Genomic DNA, 19,030 nt, shown 5'->3' with positions numbered 1-19,030 from the left:
GTAACACAGATCACGAGGATCGCCCCCAGCCGCCTCCAACCTCCGCAGCAATGGCTCAAGAGCCAGTACGTAGAGAAGCGGAGACAGGATACAACCCTGTCGAACCGAACGCTCGATTGCGAACGGCTTCGAGAAGAAACCGTTCACCCGCATTACAGACTCGATGTTGCTATACATAGCGCTGATTCAGCCACGAAAGGTCAGCCCCAGTCCAGCCGCTGCGAGAACAGCCCCCAGATACCGATGGTCCACCCTATCGAATGCCTTAGACTGGTCCAAATTCACCAGTGCACCACCTTCGCCAGGAACTTTACTAATCTGATCAATACAAACATTAAACAATCCTTGCCTCGACATTTCTGCAAAATGTACGTGGCAGCGACCCATCACTCACTGCCCCCAAATGGAAGATCCCATACATAGAGAGTTGGCTTGCCGAAACGGCATATTGCCTCCCTTTCTTTATTCTTACTGAAATTCACCTAAACAGTACCCACATGGATGCCGAGATGAAAATGAAAGATTTCACCAGCTGTCTTTGGCCTGGCAGTGCTACTGGTGTTTTGAAGCCAAACATAAAGGGTGTATTGTCAGAATGCGCTAAAACATGAAGGAACTAAAGCCATCCGGTTGACCCGAACGGTGGAGACGCAACGTGAAAACAACACCATGATCAAGACCTTGATGGATCAGGACGGGCGCTTGCTATTCAGTTCTGAGCAGATGTGTGTAGCTTCCTACAGGCACGGATATGCTGTCAGGCGGGCTTGTCCGAGGTGCTCGAAGAGCGACGAAACCGTTCGGCATCCACTCGTTCAGTGTCCGGGCATTGCTGACTTATGGAGTTATGTCGAACAGCTGCTGTCGTGCCTGGGACGGAACCGTCTGTCATCCGAGTCCATAATGATGATTGCCTCACCGCCCTCCTTTAATCGACTGGCAAGGCAGTTTTCCTTTGTCTTGTGGCTGTGGCGAAAGAAGTTATCTAATGGACGAGGCTGAAAGGAATGAGAACAGAAACATTCCTCTTTGGTAAAGCCCTCATCGACCTTTCCAAGTTTCACTTGAAAAAGAAAGAGAGGATTGAGATGGAAGTGCTGTCCTCGAGTGGATTTATGGAAAGGTGGGTGAAATTTGCCAAAATGTTAAGAGTGGATGGTATCACTCTCTGTGTAGACCTGTGAGTCGGAAGAAAGGAGTTGGAGAGGTCACTCGTCCTTGGTATTCGGGGTGATCTTGGATGGTGGGTTCCTTGATTATCCCCAGAAGTCCTCTTGTATCAGGAGGACCCCATCACTATCACTTATCTTTTCTTCTAGCCCCGTATACTATGTGTACTTCACTTTTTTTAACGTATACCGTGTATACTTTCTTTTTCCGTTATATGCAAACCCCACACTATGTCTGTCTTTGTATTGTCCCCTCATCCTTCGCCCTGGTGGCAAATAAAAAATGATCATTATTATTATTATCATGGCCGCCATACTGTAAAGTCACGGAAATTTGGAGCTCCGTAAGTTGAAATAGTGTTTGTAATCTTTTCGGCCTTCATTTTATTGTTATCATTGCATTTTTGAGATCGTCTGGACGGCGTAGGTAGTATTTCTGTGTAGAAACACCCCCTGTATGGCAGTGGGTGCGCATCAATATTTTTTCAGTCTGAGCAACTATTGGGAAAAAATTATATTCTGCTGATTTCATTATTCAGTTAAAGATGGCTGATAAAGAAGCGTCGGAAAAAATGAGAAGAATATAGAATGTCCTAAACCCAATGACGTCACCGAGATAAATAATGTTTTGCATCTAAGCAACGTAAAAACTTTCGACAGCAACAGTAGCAACAGCAGCAGCAATAACAATACTAAAGAAATGAAGGATAAAAACGCGAATATCGCCTCTGCTTCTTTTGCGTTTGCGGCGAGACATATGGAAAATTTCCGCATAGATAAAGATTTTAAAATGGCAAGGAAAATTGTAAAAAGGAATAGGGGAAGGGTAGCTCTAAGCCCACCATCCAACGGGTGGAAAATGCTCCTGAGAGCGAAATACAAAAATGCCTCGGGAACGTATGGGAACAAAAGACCCACATCACCCGAGGAAAGAATTTTGAAACCATTGAGGTGAGATTTGGGAAGGAAGAGGAAGCCAGGTGTCATTCCGCGACCACTTTGAGGAATGAGAACGTTCTTTTAATCACCAGCTATCGCGGCCAACGCCTTGCCAAGATTAAGGTGTTGAATGTGCCGCCAAAAATATTCATCACCTGGTCAGTGGTGGCCGTTTTGGCAGGTCCAGAAGAAAGTGAATTGACAATATTGGAAGTCAAGAAAATACCTGAGCAAAACTGGTCTCGTATAGGTATGTAACTGACCTTACAGTCTAAGCAGGACCATATCGACCAGCTACCCGACATAATTGATCTCCCGGATGGTACTCACCTGTTGGTCTTAATGGAGGGTAGAAAGCCAAGATACCACATATGTGGATCTGTGACTCAAAGGCTTCCTGCCCTGAAACGAGAAAAATTAAACTCCCAGTACTGCCAACACTATGAACACCACAAATGCAAAATCACGAACAAGTGCTCTAGAATCCTACACATACAGCCACGTCCACACGCATACCCACTTCCAAAGCAAGACAAAGAAGGAGTCTACCTCCAATTGCCACGGAAACGCAAGCTTCTTCTGAATGCTCTACCTCTCAAACGAACATCAACTCAATGACATGGAGAAAGTTGAACTGAACGATCAATGGATCACAGTGACCAAAGCGAAAAGGCGAATGAGGAGGAGAGTATTTAGCCCTACTCCAAGAAATCAACAAAAACTTATTCTGAAACCACAACTGCAACACAATTCACAGCCACTCCAACAAAAACAACAAGAACAAGAACAACAATTTCAAAAACAGTAACATCATCCACAACAGCTTGAAATCGCAGAAACACAACCAACCAATTGCGTAACTTCACGAACAAGAATATTCATCAGGCTGTAAACGAAATGTATCCATCAATTTCTCTGTTGTGAAGAATTGCAACAGTGAATTGATGGATTTTGTAAGTGAAAACAAAAACAAAATAGAGACAGAGGGAAAGGAATTTAAGGATTTCATCCTCAAAATCCCTAAGGACAGATTTTTAATTAAAACGTCATCAGACGTTTATAAATCTATAAGAGAAAATTTCCCAGGTAATATGGGGATTTTTAAAAAATCAATTGATAAAAGGCTGTTGGAAGGGCCTTTTAACAAATTTTCGTCAGTAGAGAGGCCCGAATGTTCCGGGCTTCTCGAAAATCAAGGTGAGTAACCTCTTTTTATTTCTCCGACGATCATGACCGTGCTGAGAACGGGGTGTGTGGATGTGCGTAACCCGGGATCGGCTTGGAAGCAAGGCCACTTGCTCAATGATCTCAGGTCACTTGATTTGGATGTGACTGCCATTAGTGAAACAAGGTTCTCCAGAAAACACACTCCAGCATCCATCTTCGAGGACTACAAGGTATTGTTACCTTGTGGTCTATCGGGAGCGGGTGGCAGTGTAGCAGCGCTACTGAGGAAATCCTTGGATCTCCAAGTACGGTCTATCTTCCTGGACCCGGATGGTTGGGAGGTGATCCTGGACGTGAATGGAAGCGAAGGTGGCGCCTTCAAACTGGTGGCGGTTTATACCCAACAGTGGCTGGAAGGCCAGATTTCTTCAGGCGTTTAGAAGCATTCTTGGGAACGTCTCATACTTTAGTACTAGGGGGGACTGGAATAGTATTTCGGACGCACGGAAGGACTGTGTGGGTTTAGTACATAGTAGAAGTAGGTGTAAAAGCCTCGAAAACCTGCTCGGGGCTCTCCAGCCTTCTGACAAGTACTGACTGGATTTCCCTGATATGGCAGTGTGGTCATGGAGCAACCACAGTGGGTCACCCAGAAAGTATTTAGATGGAGTATTTGTTAGGTCAGAGGATAGGGACAGCATAGATTTTCCACATTTTAAATTGGTCGATTACACAAATCACAGATTTGAGATATGCTCAGTCGATTTAGATAGGACCCGTAAACAGGGACCCGGTTACTGGAAGTTGAATGCGTCCTTACCGGCTCGCAAAGACATCAGAGACCGAATTACCGAACTAGTTAAGCGGCAGTTGACGGGGACAATCGTCAACAACCGGGGGGGGGGGTGCTCTGAAGAGAGCGATTAGAGCAGAATCGATTGCGTTTAGCAAAGATTTAGCAATAGAAATAAATAAATAAGGGGAAGAACTAGCTAGCAAATTAGAAGAGGCTATTAGTAAAAGTATTGAGACCCACGTGTTAGCGAGGAGAATGGCCCTTGACCATTTCTTTGAGGCGAAACAAGAAGGGTGCGTTGTCAAAGCTAAGGCCCGTGTGCTAATACAGGAAGGTACTAAAGCCGTCCGATGGCCCGAACGGTAGATAGGCGACGTGGAAACAAAACCACGATCAAATCTTTGACGGATCAGGAAACGTGCGTGCTACTCGGTTCTGAACAGATGTGTGAGGCTTTCTAGCAGCACTTCGTGCGGCTGTTTCAGGTAGGTGATGGATCGACAACGGTAGTGAACTTTACTTCGTACATAGACAGCCTACCACGGGTCTCGGTAACGGACGCGAGATTATGCGAAAAACCAATTACAGCAACTGAAATACGGGAAGGGATGATTGATTGCACAAGTCTCAAATCACACCGTTTGGATGGTCTACCCTACGAACTCTATGTTTTCATGTTAGATTTGTTTGGCAGCCTCTTGGCAGATGTCTACAGTGACTAGCAGCAGAGCGGGATAATTCCTATTGCTGTTAACCGGGGTGTGTTAAAACTGCTGAGAAAGGACGCTGACAATGGGGACGTGCTGGGGAATTTTCGGCCCATAATTCCTGCTAAACATAGGGTTTAAGATTTTGGGCAAAGTGTTAATGAAAAAGTTGGTGATTGTCGTTGTTAGTCTGGTTGGGGAGGCACAAACGTGCGCAATCCCAAGCAGGTATATCCACAAGTTCCACCTTATGCGATACATCGTAGAGAGGGACTAAACCGGGCTTCGGCGGGGGCCTTCATTAATTATATCAGTCGAAAGTTTTCGATAGGATAAACGTGTAAGCCGTCCTTAAAGCGGCCGGTTTCGGACCCGTTTTCAGAAGCTGGATTGCTGCAATGTACAGCGGCGCCTGCTCAGTCGTCAAAGTAAATGGCTACCTATCGGAACCTTTTAGTATCGCACGTTTGGTCCGCCAGGGCTGCTCGCAATCACCTCTTCCGTATGTGCTGGCTCTCGAGTCACTGCTGCGGAAGTTGGAACAGTTAAGTGGCTTCCCTGTCGGAACTGGACTCGGAAGGATAGTATCTGCATACACGGATGACGTCACCGTCATGGTATCGGATGCCTTCGAAGTGGAGACGGTCGGCTCCATTCTGAAAGAATACGTGTCGGCTGCAGAGGCTAAAATAAATGCCGACAAGTCGGTGGGATTGCGACTGGGCACATGGAGAGGCAAGTCGATGCCGTCGGAGGGCGTAGTCGGACGGCGTCATCGGACACTGGACTGACGGAGCAGTTAAACTGCTCGGGATCTGCTTTGGTCCCGGCCTCCAGGTGGATAAGAATTGGGAAGAGGTGACGAACGGGGTGACCTCTCTTACCCAGAAATGGGTAGAAAGGAAGTTGTCTCTGAAAGGTAAGACAGAGGTGGTGAGTGCCTACATCGCATCTGTCATTATTTATGGGCTGACCGCCGTGTCTTGTCCCAGTTACTGCTTGATTAAATTGGAGCGTATCCTGTTTATTTTCTTGTGGAATGGACGCGTTCAAATGGTCAGGCGGTCGGTCTGCTGCCAACTTCTTTTGCGTGGTGACTCAGGCATGCCATGCTTTTAATGCGCAGACACGCATTCAGGTTGCACCACCTGCAGTGATTTTTAGAAGGTGAATGTGTGTAGGCTCCATTTGTGAGACATGCCTTTCCGCAGCTTGTCTCCTTGACGGAGCTGCAGTCCTGGATAAAAGATAGGCTGAGACTGGGCGACTGGCACTTAGAATATCGTCAGGCGCTCACTGTCCTCTACAAGTAGGCCAATAGGATCGGTGGATGTTCCACTTAAGCTATTTACAGAGGACTAGTAGCGGGGAAGTGTGACGACGTTTTGTGGACATTTTAAAAAGAGCTTTGAGAAAAGCAAGCAAGAAAGCCACAGACAAAGTTGCTCTACAGCAATTCTTTAGGGTATACAGGGTGACCCGAACCCAAATAGACCAGAAGGAAGCTCACCAGCTGGACTGATTTTGCGAGTAAGGTGAGACCAGTTTTTGATAAACTGTTACCTGGCGAGGAAAGAAAAAGTACCAGAAAAGACAACCCAAAATTTTTCAAAATTGGTGACAAAGTTTACATGAAGTCGTATAGAAATGGAAAGCAGTACTGGGAAGAAGGCAAAATTACAAGATACATAGCAAAATGATGTACAGTATTAAAGGCAGAAAAGGTATTGAAAAAAAGACACAAAAACCAAATGAAGAAGAGATTCATAGAAAATGAACCAGATATATTGGAAGAACCTATGGAATGGCTGTATGACACATTCCAAGTACCAACACCGTTACAAGTAGTTGAACCCACGCGTACAAGTGGAAGAAAAAGAAAGAAAAAAGAGTTCCTACAAATAGACGCTAAAAAGAAAAAAAATATTAAGTTGAAAAAAAACCGCTAAAAATGGAGGAGAGTGAATAAAGTAAAATAAAATTACTTGCTTCCCAAAGAAAAAAACTAAAAGGGGAAATGTTGTAGTGAAAATGGTACATCCCTTCCCACGTGACAAAGTGGTATGAGAGGCCACTATAAAGTTAGAGAGTCAATCGTTGTAGGAGGTCGTTGTACGAGTTCTCAGTTAGAGTTAGTGCCATTTACGTGATATATACGAGTTTGAGTTACCGTCAAGTTAGACGTTTCAAATTCATTATTTTGCGGAGCTATCAGCGACAGTACGATAGACGAGTCAAAGATAATAAGATGCAGAATACCGCTACAACATATTAGTGGCGACAAGACTATTACAGTGCCGACGACAACATACAAGTGGACGAGGATCCACCTTATAACAGAACGGTTACTATAACTTGCACGTCGCAGCCTTTTGTAATGATTCCCCATTACATGAGTAAAATGTTGACTCGAATGCGAGTCAAGAACATGCCGGTTCACCGTGATCCGGCGAGAGTTTTAGCCATTCTGAAGGAGCATGGGGAGATTGTGGAGGTGAAGTCCACCCGACAACTCAACAGGATTGGAATTCTTATGAAATTCCAGATACTAGTTTCTCCAGAGGAAATAAATCGCATTCCCGATTTTCTTCTGTTTCGGGGAATGCGAACAGATGCCACTTTCTATAGAAGGAAAAAAAAAACAAGTGTTTTGTGTGTGGGAATTCGAACCACCTCAAATCCTCTTGCCCGCGGTGGAGTAAGCACGAAGCTCTCCACCGTTACTACCAACTCCTGAAGGTGGGCACAAAACTATTACCTCGCATCTGCCTCCTTCCTCCGATCAGGCCTCGCAAAAGTCCTCATTAACATCGCACCAAAAGGCCTTTTGTCAGGGATAAGGGAAAAACTGAATCTGAAAAAAACAGAGTCCGGACCAAATTGAAGGCCCTAAGACATGACGATAAAAGAACAAAATCCGTCACAACACTAATTTCAAAATAAATCAACACCGATATCAACATCTTCATCACGAGACAACCCATTTTTACAAACACATTCGCAACCACATAAAAAAAAAACACGAAAACAAAAAGAAACACCCGAAAAACAAAATGAGCCACAGTCACACTCTCTGGTACGTACTTCCTCTATCAACTTCACTGTTGTTCGAAAGAGCAACGTTGAACTGATTGAGGAAGTAATTCATAACAAAAACATTGTAACAAGTTAAGAAGGTATTACGGAACTTCTCCCGAAAACTCCATCGAACAGGATGTTAATCCAAACAGATACAGATACGTACCTTGATTTTAAATAAGAATTCCCCCATGATATTGGAGGGTTTAATAAGTACCCACCAAAAAAAAAAAAAAAAACTTTCTAGAAAAATATTTCCCCATTCCCCCCTGGACTAAAAAGAAAATTTTGTCAGCGGTCATCTCTGAAGACCAAGGCAGTAACTCTGTTTTCTTTCCTCTAAGTTAAATGGCTACACTTAGAGTTAGCTGTGTAGATGTTCGGAACCTGGGCTCGGCTTGGAAGTAGGGTCACCTGCTTAACGATCTTAGGTCCCTAAATTTAGATGTGGGATCAATTAGTGAGATAAGAATTTCCGGGAAACATTTTCGAGCATACATTTTCGGTTAGCAAAGAAATGGCAATAGAAAGAAATAGATTAGAGGGAAAACTAGTTAGCAAACGAGAAGAGGCAATTAGTAAAGGCATCGCGACTGACGTGTTAGCGGCGAGAATGGCTCTTGACCATTTCTTTTAGGTGAAACACAAAGGATGATGGGTTGTCAGAACTAAGGCCCGTGCGCTAAAACATGAGGGAACTAAAGTTGTCCGATGGTTCCGAACGGTGGAAACACGACGTGGAAATAAAACCACGATCGGGTCTTTGAGGGATCAGGACGGGCAAGTGCTACATGGTTCTGAGCCGATGTGTACGGATTTTCAGCAGCACTTCGCACAAATGTTTGGGGAGGGCGATGGTTCAACGAAGATAGCGGACTTTAGTTCGTACCTGGATGACCTGCCGTGGCTCTCGGCACCAGACGTGAGATTCTGCGAAAAGTCGATAACGGCCACTGAAATACGAGAGGCGATGAGCGATTGCATAACTTGCAAATCGCCCGGTTTAGATGGGTTGCCAGATTTTATTGGCAATATTTTGGCAGACGTCTACTGCAACTCGCAATAAAACGGAAGAATTTCTATTGCTGTTAATCGGAGTGTGGTGACACTGCTGAAGAAGGACGCTGACAGTGTGGACAGACTAGGGAATTTTCGGCCAGGGAATTTTCGGCCCATAACTCTGCTAAATACAGAGTTTAAATTTTTGACCATGGTATTGACACTTGTCGTTGGTAGTCCAGTGAGGGAAGCACAAACGCACACAATATCGAACAGATCTATCCACGATAACCTCCACCTTATGCAATACATCATAGAGAGGGCTGGGACTAAAGCTGGCATCGGTGGGACCCTGATTAATTTGGATCAATCGAAAGCCGTCCTTAAAGCGGCCGATTTTGGATCCGTTTTCAGAGGCTTGATAGCTGCAATGCACAGTGACACCTGCTCGGTTGTCAAAGTAAATGGCCATCTATCAGAACCGTTTAGCATCGCACGCTCGATCCGTTGGGCTGTTCAGTGTCTCCTCTTTTGTACATTCTGGCTTTCGAGCCACTGCTGCATAAGTTGGAACAAGTGAGGGACATCCTTTCCGAACTGGCACTCGGAAGGACAGTGTCGGCATACGCGTATGACGTCACCGTCATGCTGTTGGACGCCTCCGAAGTGGAGAGGGTCAGCTCCATTGTAAAGGAATATGAGTCGGTTGCAGAGGCCAAAATTAATGCCGAGAAGTCGGTGGGCTTGCAACTGGGCACATGGAGAGGCTGGACTGAGGTGGATAAAAATTGGGATGAGGTGACGAACAGAGTGGCCAGTCTTACCCAAAAATGAGCAGAGAGGAAGTTGTCCTTGAAAGGTCGGACAGAGGTGGCGATATCGCTTCCGTTATCATTGATCGTCTGACCGTCGTGCTTTTGCCCCAGTTATTGTTTGATCAAGGAGCGTTTCTTGTTCATGTTCTTGTGGAAGGGACGCGTTCCAATGGCCAGGCGGTCAGTCTGCTGCCAGCTCTCTCTCAGTGGCAGCACGGATGTGCTGCCAGATGAGCAGAGCGACGAAGCCATTCTGCATGCACTCGCTCAGTTTCCGGGAATTGCTGACTTATGGAATTATATCGAACAGCTCCTGTCGCGTGTGGGACGGATCTGTTACTCGTCCGAGTCCATTGCGATTATTGTCCCACCGCCCTCCTTTAATCGTGCAGGTAAAGCAGTTTTCCTTTGCCTGGTAGCTGTGGCGAAAAAAGTTGTCTGGTGGACGAAGCTGAAAGGAATGACAGAGACATTTCTCTTTGATAAAGCCCACATCGACTTTTTCAAGTTTTACTTGAAAAGGAAAATGAGGGTGGAGAAGGAGGTACTGTACTCGAGTTAATTTATCAAAAAGTGGGTGAAAGTTGCGAAAATGGCAAGAGTAGATGGTACCACTCCCAGTGTAGACCTGTGAGATGGAGGAAAGGAATTGGAAAGGGCACTTGCCCGTGGTATTCAGGATGATCTTGAATGGTGGGGTTCCTCGATCATCCTTAGAGGAGGACCCATCACTCTCACTTTTTTCTTTCTTTCTTAGTGCCGTATATGTATAGTTCACTTTTAATGTATACTGTCTATACTTTTTATTTATCATTTCATTATATGTAAACCCCAACACTTTATGTCTGTCTTTGTATTGTCCCCTTCATCCTTCGTCCTGGTGACAAATAAAAGAAATCATTAACATTATTAATTCGCTGTTGGATTCATTTGAATCAAGGGCACACACACACACATTTACATACGAGAAAAAGCAGCTCTGATATAATATATATTTATTTATTGCCCACCGGGGGGGGGGGGATGCTAACCATAGAAGGGACAAACAAGGACAGACAAAGGGATTAAGTCGATTACATCGACCCCAGTGCATAACTGGTACTTATTTAATCGACCCCTAAAGGATGAAAGATAAAGTCGACCTCGGCGGAATTTTAACTCAGAACGTCACGCCAGACGAAATACCAATTTCTTTATTGCCCACGGGAGGGGGGGGGGGCTAAACATAGAATGGTACAAAACAACTGATTGGGATCAGTAATGCGAATGGTTTACATAAAATATGACTTTAAAAATTATATAAAATATAAAAATCGAATGATATTAACAGTACGTTAGACAACACAAATGAAGCGATGATCAGGCCACGCTCCGACCCCACAAGCCCCGATCTATCGCTGGCACCTATTTTTTCTTTTCCTTTTTTCTGACTATTCACACGGTTCCTTGCACGCACAACACTCGTGCAACATGCTTCCATCTCTTTTGGAACGTACACTCCGACAGACATCTCCTCTCCAGCCACACTTTCCTTTTCAAATGAAAAGTAAAAAATGAACGTAAATTGTGGCCAGAGATAAAGTTGCCTGTCTTAATTCTTTTTATCCTCGTCTTCCATACTGCCTCTTTCGCTATTGCTACAACTGTGAGAAAACAATTCTTACCTTCGTTTGTTAAAACTCCCGGTGGGTCAATTTTTATAATTGATCAGTCGACAGCTGTACTCTTCCTTCGCCGGACAACAGGTGTTAAGATATCTCCGGACACTGAACAATAGCGTGAGGGACGGTTTCCCTGTCTCCCCCGCATCTTGGACAGGTCGGCGACTGACGCTTACCGTGTCTTGCAAGCTTATCCCAAACGGGCAAGGAACCTCTGTAGCATTGCCAGGTTAAGGACTTTTAGAAGTTGTCCAACGTTCTCAACCCGAATGTACGGTGAAACAGGCTGTCCAGTTGAATAAACCCGAGACCTAGAGTCGCCCCCAGGCCATCGTCGCATTCAGACTCTACCAACCCCCTATATAAAATCCGTGTGGAACCTTCACCGCTAGCGTTGCCCGAGCGCCGGAAAAGCAAGAGGGCCTTACGACACTCTTTATGCCATTCACTCGACCTCGGTCTACGAGAACATCAGGCTTCATGTTCGCAAAAACTTTTGAACTCGGGGAACATTTGTCTGGCCAACGGAGACCACACCAGTTCACTATCCAGGAGAATCCAGAGGTGCTTCAATCTCAACGCATGCCTGCGCATCATTAACCAAGGCATCTCTAAACATCCCTTTAAAGGCTTTTGACAGCAGACAGAGCGTTTCACAAGTGGCGACCTGCACTTCCACAAAAATCGAAAGAGCTGTCTCTCCAGCCTGATCAACCACGAATCCGGACAGGGCACGACGGTTAGGCGGTAGGTAATGACCGATGCGATAAATACATTGGCCACCTCCGCCCTTCCTTTCAGGGATAGCCACTGCCAAGACCAGGTCTTGACTACTGCAGCCACCCTGTTCAATACCTCCGTCCAGTTCTTCTCTATCTGGAGGCCTGGTCCAAACCAAACTCCCAGCAACTTAACCGGCCCCTCCGTCCAGCGCCCAACAGCGCTGTCTGAAGGCATCGACTTGCCAACCCAGGTGCCGAGTTGTAAGCCGACCGACTTTTCCCGGTTAATCTTTGCTCCTGCCACCTCCTCGTAAGCCTCAATAGTCTTACCTACTTCACGTAGGCGTGCTACTGAGGTTACACTGATAGTGATATCATCCGCGTAAGCCGTAACAAACTCCTCTAGACCTGGTTCTCTCGGAATGCCACTCAACCTCCGCGGTAGTGGCTCGAGAGCTACCTCATACAAAAGCGGTGAGAGCGGACATCCTTGACGAACCGAGCGTCTGATGCAGAACGGCTTCGAAAAGAACCCGTTCACCCGAACTATCGAGTCAATGTTGTGGTACAAAGCAATAAACCACCTGAGGAAGCCAAGGCCCAAGCCGAACCGCACAAGCACAGTCGCCAAGTATCGATGGTCAACCCTATCAAAAGCTTTAGACTGGTCCAAATGTACCAGTGCCCCACCTTTGCCAGATTTATTACCAACCCTCTCTATGGTATAGCAGATAAGATGGAGGGTATCCTGAATGGTTCTGCCTGGGATGGCACATGTCTGTGCCTCCCCGACTATACCATCCGCGACACGCGCCAACCTTTTCGCTAAGACCTTGGCCAAAATCTTCACTTCTGCGTTTAACAGAGTGATGGACCTGAAATTCTCTATAACGTCCCCCTTGTCCGGGTCCTTTCTGACCAACGTCACTACTCCCCGGCGCACAGATCTGGGGATAAACTCATTCTGTTGCCAGTTCGCGTAAACGTCAGCCAGTAGATGCCCGAACAAGTCTGGCATACATTTATACAGCTCATACGGAAGACCATCAAGTCCCGGTGACCTACCCGCTTTACAGTCGCCCAAAGCTTCCTTCACCTCCCCAGGCGTGATTGGCCCTTCGCAAGACTCCGTATCCGACCCCGAGAGACACGGCAGACCGGCAAGAAAGTCCTCGAGGGCTCTCCCACCATCAGGACCGCCGTCACCCCCGAACAGCTGGGCGAAGTACTTCCGAAAGGCCTCACACATTTTCTCGGGTTCGTTTATCAAGACGCCATTATGGTTCGTCAAAGACCGTATAGTGGAACTATTTCCTTGCCGAGCTTCCACCACTCGGGCCCATCGAGCAGCCTTGATTCCTTCACTTCCCATCGCACGTAACTTAGCTCTGGCAATACTTCCCATGTGTTGGGCTTCAAGATGCTGGTTTAACTCCAGTCTTTTCACCTTCACTTGGTCCGCATTGCCAGTCCTCCAGGCTTCTTCTAGTTCCCTAACTATACCATCTCCTATTCTACGTCCTTTCTTAGCTAAACTTATGCTAAACCTAATAGACTCATATTTGATGGCTCTTTTTAGGCCAGACCACCATTTTTTATTAATGATGGTACCTGTCGATGCCCTCTGTATTAACATCTTGATCCGCTTTCTGTATTCCTCAATCGCCAAAAGGGACGTATTGAGTTTCCAGTAGCCAGATCCCTGACTATGTAACTTATCTATTGTCAGTTTACAGGTAACCATCTTGTGGTCACTGTAGCTGACTAGAAAAAACTGTGGACACTTAACTATAAACTTATCTGTTTCTCTAATTAAAATCCTATCTAGATATGTTCTGGAAGACCCGTCACTATTTGACCACGTCCACTGTGGAGTGTTCGGGTGTTCCAACCTATATGGGTCTGCTAGCTGAAAGTGACTTAGCAGATCCCGTAAGCCTGAGTTACATTTTCTGTTCGTGTTCGAGCCAACACAATCTGTGTGTGCCTCACATATTGTGTTAAAGTCTCCTAACAATACTAGCGAATGCGACGTGGCCAGGAACTTGCCCAGGTCACGAAAATATTCACTTTGCGGGCCCATAATATTGGGTGCATAAATAGCAACTAGCCTGATTATCATGCCACAACTGAATGTCAGGTCGAGAACGACCAGCCTGCCTTCTGGATCAGAAAAAAACAACATTTTCTCGGTTACCCGGTTTCATTTTAGTAGGACCAACACCCAACCCCCACCTCCCGCCCGACTCGGAGAAACGTATTTCTCGTAGCCGTTCAGGAGGGGGGACAGATCTCTTGGCCCCTTTACTCGGGTTTCCGTTGCAACAATCACATCCACTTTTCTTGACCTGATGTCATTTAGGAAGCGTCCTTGCTTCCAGCTAGACAACAGGCCACGAACATTTAAACAACCAATGTGAACAGACATGACTTACCTGTTAATCAGGACTTGTCCGGTGGAGAGGGACTCTCCACCTTTTCTTGATACAGGGTCGGAGGTGGCAGGTCTTGGGAAATAGGTTTGTTAAAATCCCGTCTCATTACAGAATTATCAGGTGGAGGTGGGGTCTCCACCTTTTCTTTTTCTCGCGGTATCGGATCTGGTAGCCCATTAAATATAGATTTATTAAAGTCCAGTCTCATAGATGATACTGTCTTACGGTATTTGTTTTGTAAAATTCTATGAGTCTTATTGGAGACTTCATACACGTCATAATTGTTGTATTTCTCCGAAAGGTTATCTATTTTTTTTTTGCAGTCTTAATTAATTGAATGTCTCTCATTAATTCAGTATCTTTACTGTATACGGCTATTATGCCTTTCTCCTCTTTTTCTCTTCTTGCAATCTTTTTTGGTCGTTGTTCTGTAGTAGTCGCCACTCTCGGTTGAGCTGCTGATTGTTTTTTTCTTTTGTTTGTTGTTTTCTTCTCGTCTTTTTCTTCTTTTTCTTCTTCTTCCTCTTTTTCTTCTTTCTCTTCTTCCTCGTCTTCCTCATTTTCCTTGCAGTTCCTTCGAATGTGACCTAATTGACCGCACAAAAAACACCGAGGTTTTCGACCCTCAACAAACACCACCAGGTTCTCCTCCCCTATCTGAATTGTCTCGGGAATTGCTTCAATTATTTTTGGGGTCAGCTTGGATAAGGAGACTAACTGTTTGACCAGTCCAGTTAGCGTTTTCGGTAACGGCAGCCTGGAGGAGGGTAATTTTCTCTTCTTATTTGACTAGGACTGCCTTCATCACCCACATAGGATCCACTTCCGGTGGGACCCTTGTTAATTTTATTCTGGACGTTCTCATCCCCATATAGGTGGGGATGAGCGCCACGTCTTCCGTTTTCAGGCTTTCTACGGAATGCTTTTGTGCCATTTCCTTGTTGGCAAACCTTACTTCCACTGTACCAAACTTCTTGCCTCTTGTCTCATACACTACGTTGCTCCATATTTTCTTCAAACAATTTTCTATCTTCTCTTCTGTAAATCTTTCGATTTTTCTTTTTTGTAAACAGTAAGTTTTAAATATTATTGTCTTCTGTTTTTCTTCTTGCATTAATTGGTCCGGTGGTTGTATTTTAACCACGTTCACTTTCATTATTTCTCTATATTTCATGTAGTCAGACTTGTTCGTAGAAAGCAGCCGGGTTTCACCCCCAGCTGCCAACGCAAAACTTTTTTTTTCCTTTTTTGTTTGCTCAGTCTGGATGCTAGGTACATCGATAATTCTTTTGGTCACAATACTTTTTGACAAAGTCAGAAAATCTTCTTGTGAAAGTTCTGACGAGCTTTCAGACACATCTCCAAATATTTCATACATTTTGTTGTACGTTTTGGTAACGGGGGAATCAAAAATTCCTTTTTCGGGGGAATCCATTGGTTTTTTTTCTTGTAGTTGGCTCCTCGCCAGGCAACAAAAAATTCTTCGTTTCACCAGACATTTCTGTGCCAACGTTAGGCCTCCTGCTAGACGACATTCTTCCTCCCAACGGGGGAATAAACAAACGTGTGCTTTCTACAAGCACTTAGTGTTTTCAAATAAAAACTCCAACAGTTAGAAATTTAACAGAAACAGCAGTTAATAAAAGAGTAGTTATTATAAATAATAACACTAATAAACAGCAATTTTCACCACGAACACATGCGCGACGCGTAACCAACAAACTCACGGAGACGAAATACCACTAAGTATTTCGCCCGGCGTACTAAGGTTTCTTATTTCTTTACTGCCCACAAGGGAGACAAACTAGGACAGACAAACGGATTAAGTCGATTATATCGACTTCAGTGCGTAACTGGTACTTATTTAATCGACCCCGAAAGGATGAAAGGCAAAGTCGATCTCGACAGAATTTGAATTTGGAACGTAGCGGCAACGAAATTCCGCTAGGCATTTCGCCCGGCATGCTAACGTTTCTGCCAGCTCGCCGCCTTATAGTAAAATATACATTATTAGCTACGTATACTTAATGTACATGCTTCGTGTATTTTCCGGTGGCAGCAATAGCGTGGTGAAGTATCTACACTCTCAAAACGCCGGATGTTAAAACACCTCAGAGTCATGGACAGGCGATTTAACTCACCCTGGGAGTGATGGACACAGGACGCATCGGCAACAGCGGTAGTAACTGTAGCAGCAGCAGCAGCAGAAGTAGAAGTAGTAGTAGTAGTAGTAGTAGTTGTTGTTGTTGTTGTAACGGTGGTGTTGTCGTCATATTCCTGTGGCCGTTGATACGAAAAATACGTTGAAACTATAATAGCAGCTAATGGTCGAATGATTCCAGCGTTTAAACACAAACGGGGACGCACCACAGCTATGACTGTATGCTCTCTCGCTCTCTCTCTCTCTCACACACACACACATACACACACACACGCACACACACGTGCATGCGTGTTTACTAACTGCCCGAACGAAAATTCTATATCAAGGACAATACAAGTTTTGACAGTGTCTGGTCACCATATTTATTATTTATTCGTCGTACACTATCGATTTGACGTATACATTCCTAAAGAGGTACTTAATGATTTATTTCTACATATTGTTTGTAAGTTTTTCGGACACTCTTCGCGTCCATCACAACAGACCTTGTTAAATTTCTTCCAACTACTTTAAATATTTCAAATTTTCAGCAGACGTTTTTTCAATTTTCACCACGCACGTAGCTTTGTAAGCTGATGACGAAAATCACATTCATTTCTTTCTTTCTAGATATTCATCAAGCAAAAATTTACAAGCATTTACAATCATGTAATTTTAAGGAAATTATAAACGAAGACTGATAGTGGAGAAAGAATGGATTCGCACTTTTTTCTTTTAAACTTTGTTCAGAATTTCATCTTAAGAAAAGAGAAAGTACATTTAATATCGACCAGTGTGTTCTGTGGGGACTTGCATATCAAAAAACAAACTCAGCTTTCCTCGGCATGTGGTAAAAGGCAACTAAAAGAGGTTGAGGTAGGGTTTGCGCTCCGACCTCGTAAAACACTCACCAGCAACGACTACCCAAACAGACCCATGGATCGGAGGATTGTCGTTGTGTGATGCAAAGGTATCATTCGCCAATAGATGGTGGATGCAGCGGTGCGCTGTTACAGCACATGCCCCCATGCTACTGCTACTGGAGGTGCTCAATCAGTGTTTTAAAGACCGTGGATTCGCTAAAAGATTACATCCATGGAGACTGACTTTAATTTAAATATTATTAAAAACGCTCACCTAGTGGAAAGTACTTAGCAGTGTCCCAAATGAGGAAATAAACGGTGCTATGTCACAATATTTCATTCTTTTCTTTTCCTTTTTCAGATGTTAGGTGTAGTTCAAGGAAGATTTGGTTGACTGCCATTTGTAACAGATCACGGATAAATAGCTACACTTCCGGTATGTCGGCAATGAAGACCTCCGATTGCTTAAGATTACACAATTTTAAATGCTGACTAATGTTTTATGTAGAAGACATCCAAAGTGTTGCGCAGTGGGACTCAACCTGAAGTTACGTGGGTGCATAGCAAACTTCTTAAGCATACAGATATACCATCACCTATATAATATTTGAATAATTACCTTGTATCAGGACGCAAACTCACGTTTGTCATATGGCAATTTTCAAGTTACGACATAACCACGCTTTGTTCATGTGTGCGTCCGAGTTTCCAGCCAATCAGAAATCAGACATCACATGAAACATGATTCAGGAAGGTCCTGGAACATTTTCCTCCGCGGTTATGAATAGTTTAGTAAAAGGCCTCAATTTACTGAGTGTTAGACGTATTGCCGGAACTTTGTCTCCACTCGCCAAACATCATTGCGTTGTTGAGTGCGGTACGAAATACACATTTCTTCTTAGTCATTCTAATGACTGCCTGCTTAACCAATACGCAGTTGTAAGGAATACATTATACGGCACGTGTGTGTGTGTGTGTGTGTGTATCTCTCTCTCTCTCTCTCTCTCTCTCTCTCTCTCTCTCTCTCTCTCTTTCTCTCTCTATGTATATATATATATAACTTAGAAGCAGCGCTACAGATATACCAACATACACGAGATTGAGATATAGACGACCTCACGCACTTCTCATGAGGAATTCCGGAAAGAGCTTCGTGAGACAACTACAGAGACGCTTCCGAAAAAAGAAAAGCCGTTGGAAAACAGAGTATAGCAACGACTCCATCTAAGAATATCTGAAGAAGGAATTGTATTCCGAAATATCTCGGACTATAGATAACTAAATTACAACAGGTATATAGTCCAACTTTTGTATTATAGTGCATTGTTGTACCATTCAAAACTTTTTATTCTTTATATATATATATATATATATATATATATATATATATATATATATATATATATATATATATATATATGTATATATATATATATATATATATATATATATATATATATATATATATATATATATATATATATATATATATATAAATCATCTTCCTTTTGACTCTTTTACTTTTTACTTTTTATT

General features: G+C 44.1%; 1 protein-coding gene and 1 long non-coding RNA gene across 2 annotated transcripts in view; one reads left to right on the top strand and one right to left on the bottom strand.

Moving 5' to 3' along the window:
* The window catches only part of LOC149135442 (uncharacterized), a 38,182-nt gene extending 21,394 nt beyond the window's left edge, over positions 1-16,788 (bottom strand). Inside the window, exon 1 of the mRNA XM_089352052.1 lies at positions 14,489-16,788. The gene's annotated coding sequence lies outside the window, so the exon portion shown is untranslated. The remainder of the gene's footprint in view (positions 1-14,488) is intronic.
* Positions 16,788-17,828, top strand: LOC149135441 (uncharacterized). Its single transcript, XR_016241855.1, has 2 exons — positions 16,788-17,066; positions 17,262-17,828. It is a non-coding gene; the product is annotated as an uncharacterized LOC149135441 (long non-coding RNA).
* The last annotated feature ends 1,202 nt before the right edge of the window (positions 17,829-19,030 follow it).

This window comes from Octopus bimaculoides, chromosome 5 (assembly GCF_046866305.1).
Source record: "Octopus bimaculoides isolate indiv1 chromosome 5, ASM4686630v1, whole genome shotgun sequence".
Lineage (NCBI taxonomy): Eukaryota > Metazoa > Mollusca > Cephalopoda > Octopoda > Octopodidae > Octopus > Octopus bimaculoides.
Note: the sequence above shows the minus strand (reverse complement) of the source record. Positions and strands in the feature narration are given on the sequence as shown.